Source organism: Aethalodelphis obliquidens, unplaced genomic scaffold (genome assembly GCF_003676395.1).
Source record: "Aethalodelphis obliquidens isolate GAN/ISIS:26980383/991018 unplaced genomic scaffold, ASM367639v1 scaffold19, whole genome shotgun sequence".
Lineage (NCBI taxonomy): Eukaryota > Metazoa > Chordata > Mammalia > Artiodactyla > Delphinidae > Aethalodelphis > Aethalodelphis obliquidens.
The window spans coordinates 14,945,513-14,959,071 of NW_020837963.1; positions in this window are offsets into that span (position 1 = coordinate 14,945,513).

Below are 13,559 nucleotides of genomic sequence, written 5' to 3' on the forward strand. Positions count from 1 at the left end.
TGCTGAAAAAAAGCCAGCAACTGTCTACCTCATGACATCAGTATAAGAAAAAAAAATCATCACATGCTTAAACTATTACAAGTTGGGTTTTCTGTTACTTGCAGCCTAACACAACCCCTTCCTTATTCTTTTTTAAAAATTTTATTGATGTGTAGTTGATTTACAATGTGTTAATTTTGGTTGTACAGCCAAGTGACTCAGTTATACATATATATATATTCTTTTCCATATTCTTGTTCCATTAACAACCCCTTTTTTATAGTGTCTTAATAGAATTAGGCTAAAAGAAATTTTTCATCAATGATTTAGAGTGGAGGTAGCTATAAGACAAAGAGAAAGATGCAAGAAGAAAGGACAAATGACACTTCGAGACTGAGCTTAGGAAGTAGGGGAAGAAATTATCAACAGATTCCTATATGGGGTGAGGCCTCATCAACTTTTGTTTGCTAGTTGTATCAACAATAATTTTCGTACAAATGTGATTTCCTATAGAGGCTCAAAGAAGGCAACCCCAAGTGGGTGTTCTGCTTGTATTGCTTCTCCATGGGGTTGCTCTTGACATATTAGACATGATATTTCTTCAGTTGGAGAAACTATCATGCACATTGTGGGATATTTATCATAACAAGCATCTGCTCATTAAATGCCGGTAGTGCCCATCTGTTATTTTGACCAAAAAAATGTATTCTCACATTTCAAATGCCACCTGGGAAGGTGGCCATGTGTCTGGTTGAGAAGTACCTTCTCACAGCATCTAAAACTGTGCCCCGTACATGCACAGTATTTGGTTAAATGGCTCATATTCAGAGGCATGCTGGTAAGCTAGCTCTCAAAAAAAAAAAAAAAAGCCCTAAGTTGTATCCTTTGCCAATTTCTGTGCTGTAAATATTCCAAACCCAGCAATTTCATGTTATCTGTGGTTTAACCCCTGGCTTGTAAAATTTCTAAATATTTAACAATTGGCTCTTGAGAGGTGGTAGGGCTAGCTCCAGCACAGCCCTGTACACATAGAAGTTCAGACTTGGAAGGAACTTAGGGATCACCTAGAACCCCTTGTTTTACAAAAGAAATAGCAACTGCAGAAGGCTTACAGTCAAATTTGTATATATTGCTATGACCCGCCAGTCTTTGACTAAACAATGCCCCTATACATTTCTCAGGGAGCCTAAAGTGTTTAGTGCTTTGCCACTAAATAAGGATGGGTGATGGAAATGTCTTGGGTCACAGATTAGCTTACAAATTCATTTCCGGCACTTGGCCTTTGTGCTTGTGAAGGTACACGTAATATGTGCACGTTATTTAGTTTAAACACAGAAACTTGCATTTATCTGATGCTTCCCATGAAACCAAGGCTTAAAGGGGAGAGAAGAAATGTCCTCTCCAGAGGGCATGCTCTCCTGTATCTGCTGGTCTGCAGTAGGTAACCCAAGCCTCTGGCTGGAAAGGGAGGGAGAAGCTCCTCTTGGCAACCTGCATTCCCCTGAGATGCTGGGTCATCTTCTGTTGTTCAGGAGAGAGGCAGCACTTCATCTTCAGGGTCCAAATGGTTGCATCTGGGACAGCCTGTTGGCTTGCTGCTCCCACATGAAACTCTCCAGAGGAAGTGGAAGCCTTCCATTTTTATGAGACTAAATTTTTGCTGCTGTAATTGTCATTAGTTTCAGCTAGATGTACCCAGCTGTTTGACCTTTTCAGCTCTCCCCGCCTCTCACACTCATGAAATCAACACTTTCATGGTTATATCCAAAATTGTCAATTTTAGACCTCAGGTCATTCATTGATTTGTTTTATTTTTTAATAAATTTATTTATTTTTGGCTGTGTTAGGTCTTTGTTGCTGCACACGGGCTTTCTCTAGTTGTGGCGAGCAGGGGCTGCTCTTCATTTTGGTGCGCGGGCTTCTCATTGCAGTGGCTTCTCTTGTTGCGGACCACGGGCTCTGGGCACGCGGGCTTCAGTAGTTGTGGCACGTGGGCTCAGTAGTTGTGGCTTGTGGGCTCTAGAGCGCAGGCTCAGTAGTTGTGGCACGCGGGCTTACTTGCTCCGTGGCACGTGGGATTTTCCTGGACCAGGGCTCAAACCCATGTCCCCTGCATTGGCAGGCAGATTCTTAAACACTGCGCCACCAGGGGAGTCCTATACATTGATTTAGACAGTAGCCTAGACACCATCTGTGTAGGAAGCTTCATTGCCTGGTACAGCCTGGCAGAAATTTCATGGGATTATATACAGCTGTAGTGTCAGAGCCAGGACTAGAACTCAAGCTTCCCAGTTTCCAGGTGTTAATTAACTAAACTAAGGTCATACAGCTAGTAAATAGGCAGAGCCTGGATTCAAACCTAGGTTGGATTATCCACTATATACACTTCCTTTTTTACAGAGAGGGAGGTAGTTCCTGCCAACTTGCTTTAATCTTTTAGGCATTTCCAGGAATCCCAAGAAAACAGGCTAGGCTTGATTTGGCCACTAGGTGGAACACTTAACCTAATGTTAATGTCTTTCCAAACCCTTTATGGATATAAATCTGAGGCACAAATGGAAAGAGCAGCAATTTCTCATGTATTTTAAGGTCACACCTAAGATTTAAACTGTTATCTAACATTGTATTGGAAGTCCTAGATGGAGCATTTAGGCAAGAAAAATAAATAAAAGGCATCCAAATTGGAAAGGAAGAAGTGAAACTGTAATATTTGCAGGTGACATAATACTATCTGTAGAAAACCCTAAAGACTCCATCAGAAAACCAATAGAACAAATTAAAAAATTCAATAAAGTTTCAGGATACAAAACCAATATGCAAAAATCTGTTGCATTTCTATACACTAATAATAACTATCAGAAAGAGAAATTAAGAAAATTATCCCATTTACAATTGCATTGAAAAGAATAAAATACCTAAGAATAAATTTAACCAAGGAGGTGAAACACCTGTATGTAGAAAACCACAAGACGTTAATGACAAAAATAGTAGAGACAAATAAATGGAAAGATAATCCATGCTCATGGGAAAGGAAGAATTAACATTGTGAAAATTTCCATACTTCACAAAGCAATATATAGATTCAAAGTGATACCTATCAAAATTCCAATGATATTTTCACAGAAATAGAACAAAGAGTCCTAAAATTTGTATGGAACCATAAAAAACCCACAATAGTCAAAACAATCTTAAGAAAGAACAAAGCTGGAGGCATCATGCTCCCTGATTTCAAACTATATTACAAAGCTATAGTAATTAAAACACTGTGATATTGGCATGAAAACGGACACATAGATGAGTGGAACAGAGAGCCCAGAAATAAACCCACGCATATATGACCAATTAATTTACAACAAAGTAGCCAAGGATATACAACAGGAAAAGGACAGTTTCTTCAATAAATTATGTTGGAAAAATTGAACAACCACATGCAAAAGAATGAAACTAGACCACTATCTTATACCATACACAAAAATTATTAAAAATAAATTAAAATTAGATTTTAATCAGATTAAAATAAATTAAATACTTGAATGTAGGTCTGAAACCATAAAATTCCTAGAAGAAAAAATAGATGGCATTCTCCTTGACATAGGTCTTGGTGATGATTTTTTGAATCTGACACCAAAATAAAAAGCAACAAAAGCAAAAATAAACATGTGGGACTACAACAGATTAAAAGACTTCTACACAGCAAAGTAAACCAATGTAATAAATATTAAAAGTGACATCAGGAAAACATAGGCAGAACACTCTATGACATAAATCACAGCAAGATCCTTTTGGACCCACCTCCTAGAGAAATGGAAATAAAAACAAAAATAAACAAATGGGACCTAATGAAACTTCAGAGCTTTTGCACAGCAAAGGAAACCATAAACAAGACCAAAAGACAACCCTCAGAATGGGAGAAAACATTTGCAAATGAAGCAACTGACAAAGGATTAATCTCCAAAATTTACAAGCAGCTCATGCAGCTCAATAACAAAAAAACAGACAACCGAATCCAAAAATGGGCAGAAGACCTAAATAGACATTTCTCCAAAGAAGATATACAGACTGCCAGCAAACACATGAAAGAATGCTCAACATCATTAATCATTAGAGAAATGCAAATCAAAACTACAATGAGATATCATCTCACGGTCAGAATGGTCATCATGGTCAGAATGGCCATATCGTCATGGTCAGAATGGTCATCATGGTCAGAATGGCCATCATCAAAAATTCTACAAACAATAAATGCTGGAGAGGGTGTGGAATAAAGGGAACACTCTTGCACTGCTGGTGGGAATGTGAATTGGTACAGCCACTATGGAGAACAGTATGGAGGTTCCTTCAAAAACTACAAATAGAACTACCATATGACCCAGCAATCCCACTAGTGGGCATATACCCTGAGAAAACCAAAATCCAGAAAGAGTCATGTACCAAAATGTTCATTGCAGCTCTATTTACAATAGCCCGGAGATAGAAACAACCTAAGAGCCCATCATCGGATGAATGGATAAAGAAGATGTGGCACATATATACAATGGAATATTACTCAGCCATAAAAAGAAACGAAATTGAGCTATTTGTAATGAGGTGGATAGACCTAGAGTCTGTCATACAGAGTGAAGTAAGTCAGAAAGAGAAAGACAAATACCATATGCTAACACATATATATGGAATTTAAGGAAAAAAATGTCATGAAGAACCTAGGGGTAAGACAGGAATAAAGACACAGACATACTGGAGAACGGACTTGAGGATATGGGGAGGGGGAAGGGTGAGCTGTGACAAAGTGAGAGAGAGGCATGGACATATATACACTCCAAACGTAAGGTAGATAGCTAGTGGGAAGCAGCCACATAGCACAGGGATATCAGCTCGGTGCTTTGTGACCGCCTGGAGGGGTGGGATAGGGAGGGTGGGAGGGAGGGAGATGCAAGAGGGAAGAGATATGGGAACATATGTATATGTATAACTGATTCACTTTGTTATAAAGCAGAAACTAGCACACCATTGTAAAGCAATTATACCCCAATAAAGATGTTAAAAAAAAAAAAAAGTGACATCAGGGCTTTCCCGGTGGCGCAGTGGTGGAGAGTCCGCCTGCTGATGCAGGGGACACGGGTTCGTGCCCCGGTCCGGGAAGATCCCACATGCCGCGGAATGGCTGGGTCCGTGAGCCATGGCCACTGAGCCTGCGCGTCCGGAGCCTGTGCTCCGCAACGGGAGAGGCCACAGCAGTGAGAAGCCCGCGTACACCGCCCCCCCAACGCCAAAAAAAAAGTGACATCACTCATTGATATAATTGCTTAATAAACATACCTAAAGAAATGTTTCAGAAATCTTAGTACTTAGTATTACGCTTTGGGATAACACAGATACCCCAGAGAATGCTTCCAAGTTTTGGATGACCCAGAAAATTATACTATATAAGATTATATTATATAAGATTATATCAGCCATCATTTGAGGCAGCTATTCTACACCACTCTGAGGTGTTTCACGTACATTATATCATTTACCCACTTTAAAAAACCTAAAAAATACATTTAATTAAACATTGTATTAGTGAGAACACTAGGATTCAGTCTTTGGACTATCGGAGTGAAGGGAGTTTGAGTCCCATTTCATATATATAAATAAAGAATGCACTTGTGAAAAAATTTATGTTGTCTATTCAATATATTTTGAACCTTCAGATCTTATTTAAGCTGCCTCTTATTCAGGAAGCAAAGGCAGGCATGGAAAACTATTTTTCATACCGTCTTTGGTTGGTGATAGAGAAAGGAAAGACCTTGTGACCATCCTATAAGTCATATGGAAAAATGTGGGAAAATTTCAAAAATAGATGTTAGTTTAATAAAATTCAAAGTAGCCAGTGATTTACAAAAAACTTGAAACTATACACATTCTGATGATGAAGTGATATCTAAATTTTTTCCATCTTGCTATTACGGAAGTATTGTTCTGTATTATAAAATGTCCATTTCCAGAATCCCAGCTTTGTAATTCAGTTTGGTCCATCTGTGATATCTGAGAGAATTTTTTAGTTTTGAAAAGTTGTTTACGTAAAATATAAAAGTGAAAGCAAAAGAAAAGGAAGGAAAAGTCAATAGGAAGATATCGAAGAAAAGACAAGTAACAGGAAACTAAAAACCCAAGAGAAAGGGGTATATAGTTCAAGACCTCAAAGAATATTTGAAGTATGTTACAAGTACATATGACTTGGGTTGGGTAAGGATGAAGGGGTTATTTTCTTCTTAGGGTGGGTAGTCTTACTTTGAGCAATTTTTTTCTAGGGTTCAGAATTTTTATTTTATTTTGTATGAGAACATGCTCAGAAAGTTTGTACACCAAACCCATAAAGTCAACACTTGCTCATATAGACTAACTACAAAGGTGCTTGATTTACTGTTTATTGAATGAGGGCAACGGCCTCAGAGACAAGTGGATCTCCTCCAAGGCCATAATTCTAAATCCTTAAGCTAACTTGTTGTAGAAGTGTCTTCTTTATTTAGCACATTGAGGAATACAAAAGGAGTATATATTTTATATATATATGAGTATATATATATGTATATACTCTTATAAGTATATAAGGAGTTCCTGTCCTCAAGGAGCTTAGTTGTGCAATGAAGACATTCAAATATAAAACAATATAAAAGAGATAGTGAATTATAGCATGAAGAAGACAACCTTTGGATTCAGCATTTCTAGGTTTCCCAGCTTCTCCATTTAGTAACCACGATCTTGGGGAAGTAACTTCTGAACTTCAGTTTTCTCATTTATAAAATGGAGAAAACCATATATACCTCCATATGCCAAATGGAGGTAAAGGGGGTAAAGAGGTAACATGCAAATCATCTATTGAAATGAGAGCTAATATTATAATTAGTGGCCAGAATGTGGGATACAGACAAAGTTCTAGGATTGCACAGGGATGTTTACTTAGCCTGTAATGGTTTGAGGGTTTTCAATTTTTAGTAGGATTTTGAAAGGTGTGAGCTAAGGAAGGAGCTATTCTGATTATGGGGAACAGTGTGAGCAAAATATTGGAGCTTTATTTATCTAGTGACAGTAAAAAATGTAACCTTGACCAAAGTAGCTTAGGGAGTCCATAATTTGAGCCTGAACAATATGAAGAGACTTTGAATGCCTGGATGGCTGTGCGTTTAGGGAGAATGGCAGAATCAAGACAACCTCCTAGGCTGTGTTCTGCAGGAAGACTTAGGATTCATGCTCAGCCTCACAACACCCCTTTTCTGTCCTTATAGTTTTGTCTTTTCCAGAATGTTATGTAAGTGAAATCATACAGTATTAGGCTTTGGAATCAGGCTTCCTTCTCTCTTTTTTTTTGCCTTGTACAGTCATCTTGTTTCTTGGACTTTTATTGTTTTGTATTTTTTAACATCTTTATTGGAGTATAATTGCTTTGCAATGGTGTGTTAGTTTCTGCTGTATAACAAAGTGAATCAGCTATACATATACATATATCCCCATATCTCCTCCCTCTTGTGTCTCCCTCCCCCGCTCCCTATCCCACCCCTCTAGGTGGTCACAAAGGTTTCCTTCTCTTATAACACATTTGAGATTCATTCACAGTGCTGTGTGCATCGGTAGTTTATTCCTTTTTATTGCTGAGTAATAAATTTTGGTATGGATGTACCACAGAGTGTTTACCTATTTACCAGTTGAGGAACATTTGGATTATTTCCAGTTTTGGGCAATGATGAATAAACATTTCTGTAACGTTTTTCTGCATGAACGTGAAGTCTTTATTTACTCTTGGGTAAATACCTAAGAATGGGGTCGCTGTGTCATACGGTATGTTTCATTTTATAAGAAATGGTCAAATTGTTTTTCAAAGTGGCTGTAATATTTTGCATTCCCACTAGCAATGTATGAGAATGCATCCATGTGCCCTTTTGTTTGCTTTTGAAAATAAACTTTATTTTTTAAGGACAATTTTAGATTTACAGAGTAACTGTAAAAACAGTGGAGTTCCCATATATCCCACACCTGGTTTCCCCTACTCTTAACATCTAACTTTAGTATGTTATAACTGTTACAGTTAATGAACCAATGTTGATACATGATTACTAGCCGAAGTCCATTCTTTGTTGAGATTTCCTTAGTTTTCACCTCATGTTCCTTCATCGTTCCAGGGTACCATCCAGGATAGTACCTTACATTTAGTCATCATGTCTCCTTTGGTTGCTCTTGGCTGTGACACTTTCTTAGACTTCCCTTGTTTTTGATGACCTTTACCTTTCTGAAGGGTACTGGTCAGAGATCTCGTAGAGTATCCCACGATTGAGACTTGCCTCCTGTTTTATTTCATGATTAGACTGGGATTACGTTTTGGGGGAGGAGGACCGCGGAAGTAAAGTAGTGCCATTTTTATCACATCGTATAAAGGGTGAATACTATCAGCATGTTTACCATTGTTGATGTTGACCTTGATCATCTGACAGAGGTGGAATGTTCCAGGTTCCTCCATTCTAAAGTTATTTTTTTCTCCCCTCTTTCATCTGTGATTTTCTCTCTGTCCTGCATCATCAGTTTCTCTCTCTACTTCATCTTGCCCTCAGCCTTAAAAATATGCTTCAGAACAATTATCAACCTTTTTGCTTTTGAAACTTAGGGGTTTGCTCTAACCTGGTAAGCTTTAAAAACAACAGAATCTGGAAGGTTCTGATTTAGTTGATAGGTATGACCGGCAGGCAACAGTATTTTTAAATTGCTTTCCCCAGGCCTCTGTCCCCTGGCCACGCTCACCTGGTGAACTCCTGTTTATCCTTTAGGACTCACCTGTTGCTTCCTTAGGACACCTTCCTGAAGCCTTTCATCTAATCAGGTGCTCTCATGGATCCCTGTTCCTTCCCAGCATTTGTCGTATCTCTAAATCAGGTTTCTAACCCTCAGCACCATTGACACGTTGGGCTGGATATGTCTTTGTTATGGGCACTGTCCTGCACAGTGTAGGATGTTCTGCAGCATTCCTGGCCTCTGCCCACGAGATGCCAGAAGCACTTTTCTCCCAGGTATGACAACCAGAAATGTCTCTAGACATCGCGAATGTCCCCTGGAGGCAACCCCTATCCCCAGTCCCCACTGAGAACCACTGCTCTAACTCATTGGTTATTTTATATATAGTTTCTCTCTCTCACTGTACTGTAAATTCACGAAGAGCAGGAAAGCAGGTGCTTTTTCTCACTTCTAGATTCCCAAGAACATACTACAGTGCCTAGTACCTCCCAGATGTTGGACAAATATTTGTTGACTAACTGAATAAATGACATGGCTAAGTAGGGGGTTCTGAGTTCTAATGACTAACTAACTAGCTAAGGTGCCCACAGGGGAGAAAGAAAGAAAGGAAGGAATATGTCTGAGCCACATTCATAGACTGAAAAGAGGGGGTTGAAATAATTAACCTTTATTGAATGCCTTCTAGGTGCTTGGTGCTTTTATGTATTTTATATCACTTTACCTTCCTAACAACATGCAAATATTTAATACTATCCTTATTTTATTAAAAAAATTTTTTTTGATGTGGACCGTTTTTTTAAAGTCTTTATTGAATTTGTTACAATATTACTTCTGTTTTATGTTGTTTGGTTTTTTGGCTACAAGGCACGTGGGATCTTAGCTCCCCAACCAGGGACTGAACACGCAACCCCTGCACTAGAAGGTGAAGTCTTAACCACTGGACCTCCAGGGAAGTCCCTAATACTATCCTTATTTTAAAGTTGAGCAGATTGAGACCCAGAGAGACCCAGAGAGGTTCAATAATGTGCCTACACAGGTAGAGCTGCCTCAAGTAGGCTTGTCTCCGAAGCTGGAGGCCTTTCTGTTATAGACCATCTGTTAGGGGTACCATTTTCTAAACTCAGCCAAGAACAATCGATACCATCATAAACATTAATATTAGAGCAACATTAGAATATAAGGGGGACTTCCCTGGTGGTGCAATGGTTAAGAATCCGCCTGCCAATGCAGGGGACATGGGTTCGATCCCTGGTCCGGGAAGATCCCACATGCCGCAGAGCAACTAAGCCTGTGCGCCACAACTACTGAGCCTGCGCTCTAGAACCTGCAAGCGACAACTACTGAGCCCACGCACTGCAACTACCGAAGTCCACGCGTCCCGGGGTCTGCGTGCCACAACTGCTGAGCCCAACATGCTGCAACTACTGAAGCCCACGCACCTAGAGCCCATGCTCTGCAACAAGAGAAGCCACTGCAATGAGAAGCCCGTGCACCGCAATGAAAAGTAGCCCCCGCTCGCTGCAACTAGAGAAAGCCCACACGCAGCAACGAAGACCCAACACAGCAAAAAAAATAAATAAAATTAAAAAAAAAGAATATAAGGAATGGGGTGCTAGGAAATCTCTTCCCTCCCCCAGTGAGAAGCTCCCCAAGCTACTGGTTCCATGGAAGTGATATTGCCCAAGGTGAGATGGTGCTGGGAGAGAGGGTGCTGGTGGCAATGATTCTCAAACTTTAGCAGGACCACAGCTACTTGGGTGCTATTCAAACACGATTCTTGGGCTCTGCATGCAGGAATTCAGTTTCAGAAAGATGATGGAGGGACTGGGAGTCCATATGTTTAATAAGCAGTTCTGAGTGGTTCAGGTGCAAGTGGTCTGCACTCTACATTTAAAAAAAATCTGGGCTACAGAGGCAAGAATAACCAACATGAATGCAAAGGGAAGGTGAGAAATGAAGCTGAAGAACGAGAGGATTCAGAGTCAAGGGCTGAAAAGGCATGTTTTGCTTGGCTTTGTGTTCTGAATCTGACTGCTGCTACAGAGTGCTAGGGACAGGACAGGAAGGAAATATCTCTTTTGGAGCCCTTAGCGACCTGGTAGCTGAAAACCCAGACTGTCTTTAAACGTAGCTTAGAGGAAAGGGAAGTAGGCCCAAATGTAAGTATTAATTTAGATCAGAGGTGGGCAAAGTAAGGCAATGGACCAAATCCAGCCCACCATTCATTTCTGTATAGTCTAGGGTGCTTTTGTGCTACAACAGATAGAGTTGAGTGGTTGCCACGGCAGACCACGTGGCTCACAATGCTTAAATATTTAGGATTTGACTCTTTACAAAAAAAGTGTGTCAATCTCTTCTTAAAAAACATTTAAAGTTGATTTACAATATTGTGTTAGTTTCAGGTGTACAGCTTCAGATTCTTCTCTGTTGTAGGTTATTACGAGATATTGAATATAGGTCCCTGTGCTATATAGTAGGACCCTGTTGTTTATCTATTTCATATATGGTAGTGTGTATCTGTTAATCCCAAACTCTCAATTTATCCTTCCCCCTCCTCTTTCCCCTTTGGTAACCATACGTTTGTATTCTATGTCTGTGAGTCTGCTTCTGTTTGTAAATTAGTTGATGTGTATTACTTTTTTAGATTCCATATATAAGCGATATCATATAATGTTTGTCTTTCTCTGCCCGACTTACTTCACTTAGTATGATAATCTCTAGGTGTATCCATGTTGCTGCAAATGTCATTATTTCATGCTTTTTATGACTGAGTAATATTCCACTGTATATATGTACCACATTTTCTTTATCCATTCATCTGTTGATGGACACTTAGGTTGCTTCCATGTCTTGGCTATTGTAAATAGTGCTGCTATGAACATTGGGGTGCATGTATCTTTTCCAATTAGAGTTTTCATCTTTTCCAGTTATATGCCCAGGAGTGGGATTGCAGGGTCATATGGTAACTATATTTTTAGTTTTTTAAGGAATCTCCAGACTGTTTTCCATAGTGGCTGCACCAACTTATATTTGATGCTACTTATGAGTTTCAGATTTGAGGGTAAAGCTTTTTCTAATGAATGGAAGTTAGCACCATGGTGTCTAAATTTGTGTCATAAATACAAGCATAATTTAAGCTACAAAGCATATGTCACCAATGGTGTAGGAGGTCACTTCCGCCCTTTTTTTAGAGAATGTGTTTAGAATATAAGTCCTAAGTAAACTATTAAGAAAGTATCCTTAGGGCTTTGATTATTTGCCAAACCGTATTTGTATCTCACTGTTGCCCCCAGCACACGTGCCAGAGTAATTTATGTGGACAAAACCACATAACCACACATATTGCAGAGGAAGCTTCTCTGAAGAATACATTATCCTGTTATTGAAATGATTTTGAAGGGAGTTAAGTGCATCCCACTCTCCTTTCCCTAAAAGGTCAGACGTTTCTTTCAAAAAATTTCAACCTTCTGGTTTTCTAAAGATCAGCTAGTTACTTTGTTGAGAACAAGGGAAAATTGAGAAAATGCAGACAGTCTCAGTCCTCTGCATGTCGATCCCATTTTTATAGCCTCTGTCTTGCTGAAAACCATGAATCTGTCCTTTTTTTTTTTGTGGCTGCTGACAGACTATACAAATCCTTGCCTAGAAATTGAGAGTCGCTTCCATAGTTCATTCACTGACTCATTCAAAATATTAAAGGATGCCTGCTCAACCCTGGACCTGTAGATGCAGAGATGCATAAAATGCATTCTCTGCTTGCAGGCTACCAGCAGCGAGAGACATGGAGCAATTACCTGGAAGACAGCCTCATATGTGTGAAAATAAAGCAACTATGGGAGCTCAGGGAAGGTCCAACCAAGGCTGCTTGATAGAACAGTAAGGAACATATGCTTTGTAGCTTAAATTGTGCTTGTATTTATGACACACAAATTTAGATACCAAGGTGCTAACTTCCATTCATTAGAAAAAGCTTTACCCTCAAATCTGAAACTCATAAGTAGCATCAAATATAAGAATCATGTTTAATTTCGTAATTTTCCACCAATCTTCGCCTAGTGGCTGCATCAGGTGATGTCGGTTAGGATTGAGCTCTGGGTACAATGTAGGACACCTGGGTGCTCAGGAGAAGCCTGGGATTCAGACGGCCTAGGGGAATCTTGGGTTCCTGGCATCTGTGTTTACATATGACCAAGGTCTCCCCAAGAAGGGTACCTGCAATCAGTTTCCTTAATAAGTGGGTTCAGCCCCCTGAGCTGGCACCTATTTCCAGACAGACTTATTTTCATGGGTGAGGAGTATAACAAGGGTTCTCCAATGTCACTGCACATTAGGATTACCTGTTGAGTTTTTAAGAGTCCTGGTGCCCAGGGTACTCCCTAGACCAATTCCATCATAATATCTGAGGGCAGGACCCTGACAGCTATAGTTTTAAACTCTTCAGAGGAGCCCAAAGTGCAGCTAAGTTTGAAAGGGCCGCTCTCAATCAGTGCTTCTCAATTACCCAGAGGGCTTGTTAAACTTAGTTTGCTGAGTTCCACCCCCAGGTTCTAATTCACTGGGTCTGGGGTAAGCTGGAGAGTTTGCATAACAAGTTCCCAGGTGATGCTGATGTGGGCTGGTCCGGGTCAGCGCTTTGAGAACTACTGCTTTAAATGAAAACAATGAAAAGGGGCGGTTGTTTGAGAGGAGAGGTTCACTCTGCCTCTTGAAGAGTGAGAAGCGGAGACCAGGCTGGAGATATCTCTGCAGTATCTGCTGTGTGCCTGTGAGACATACGTTCTTCGAATGGTATGTACACATCTTTAAAATGTCCTTGA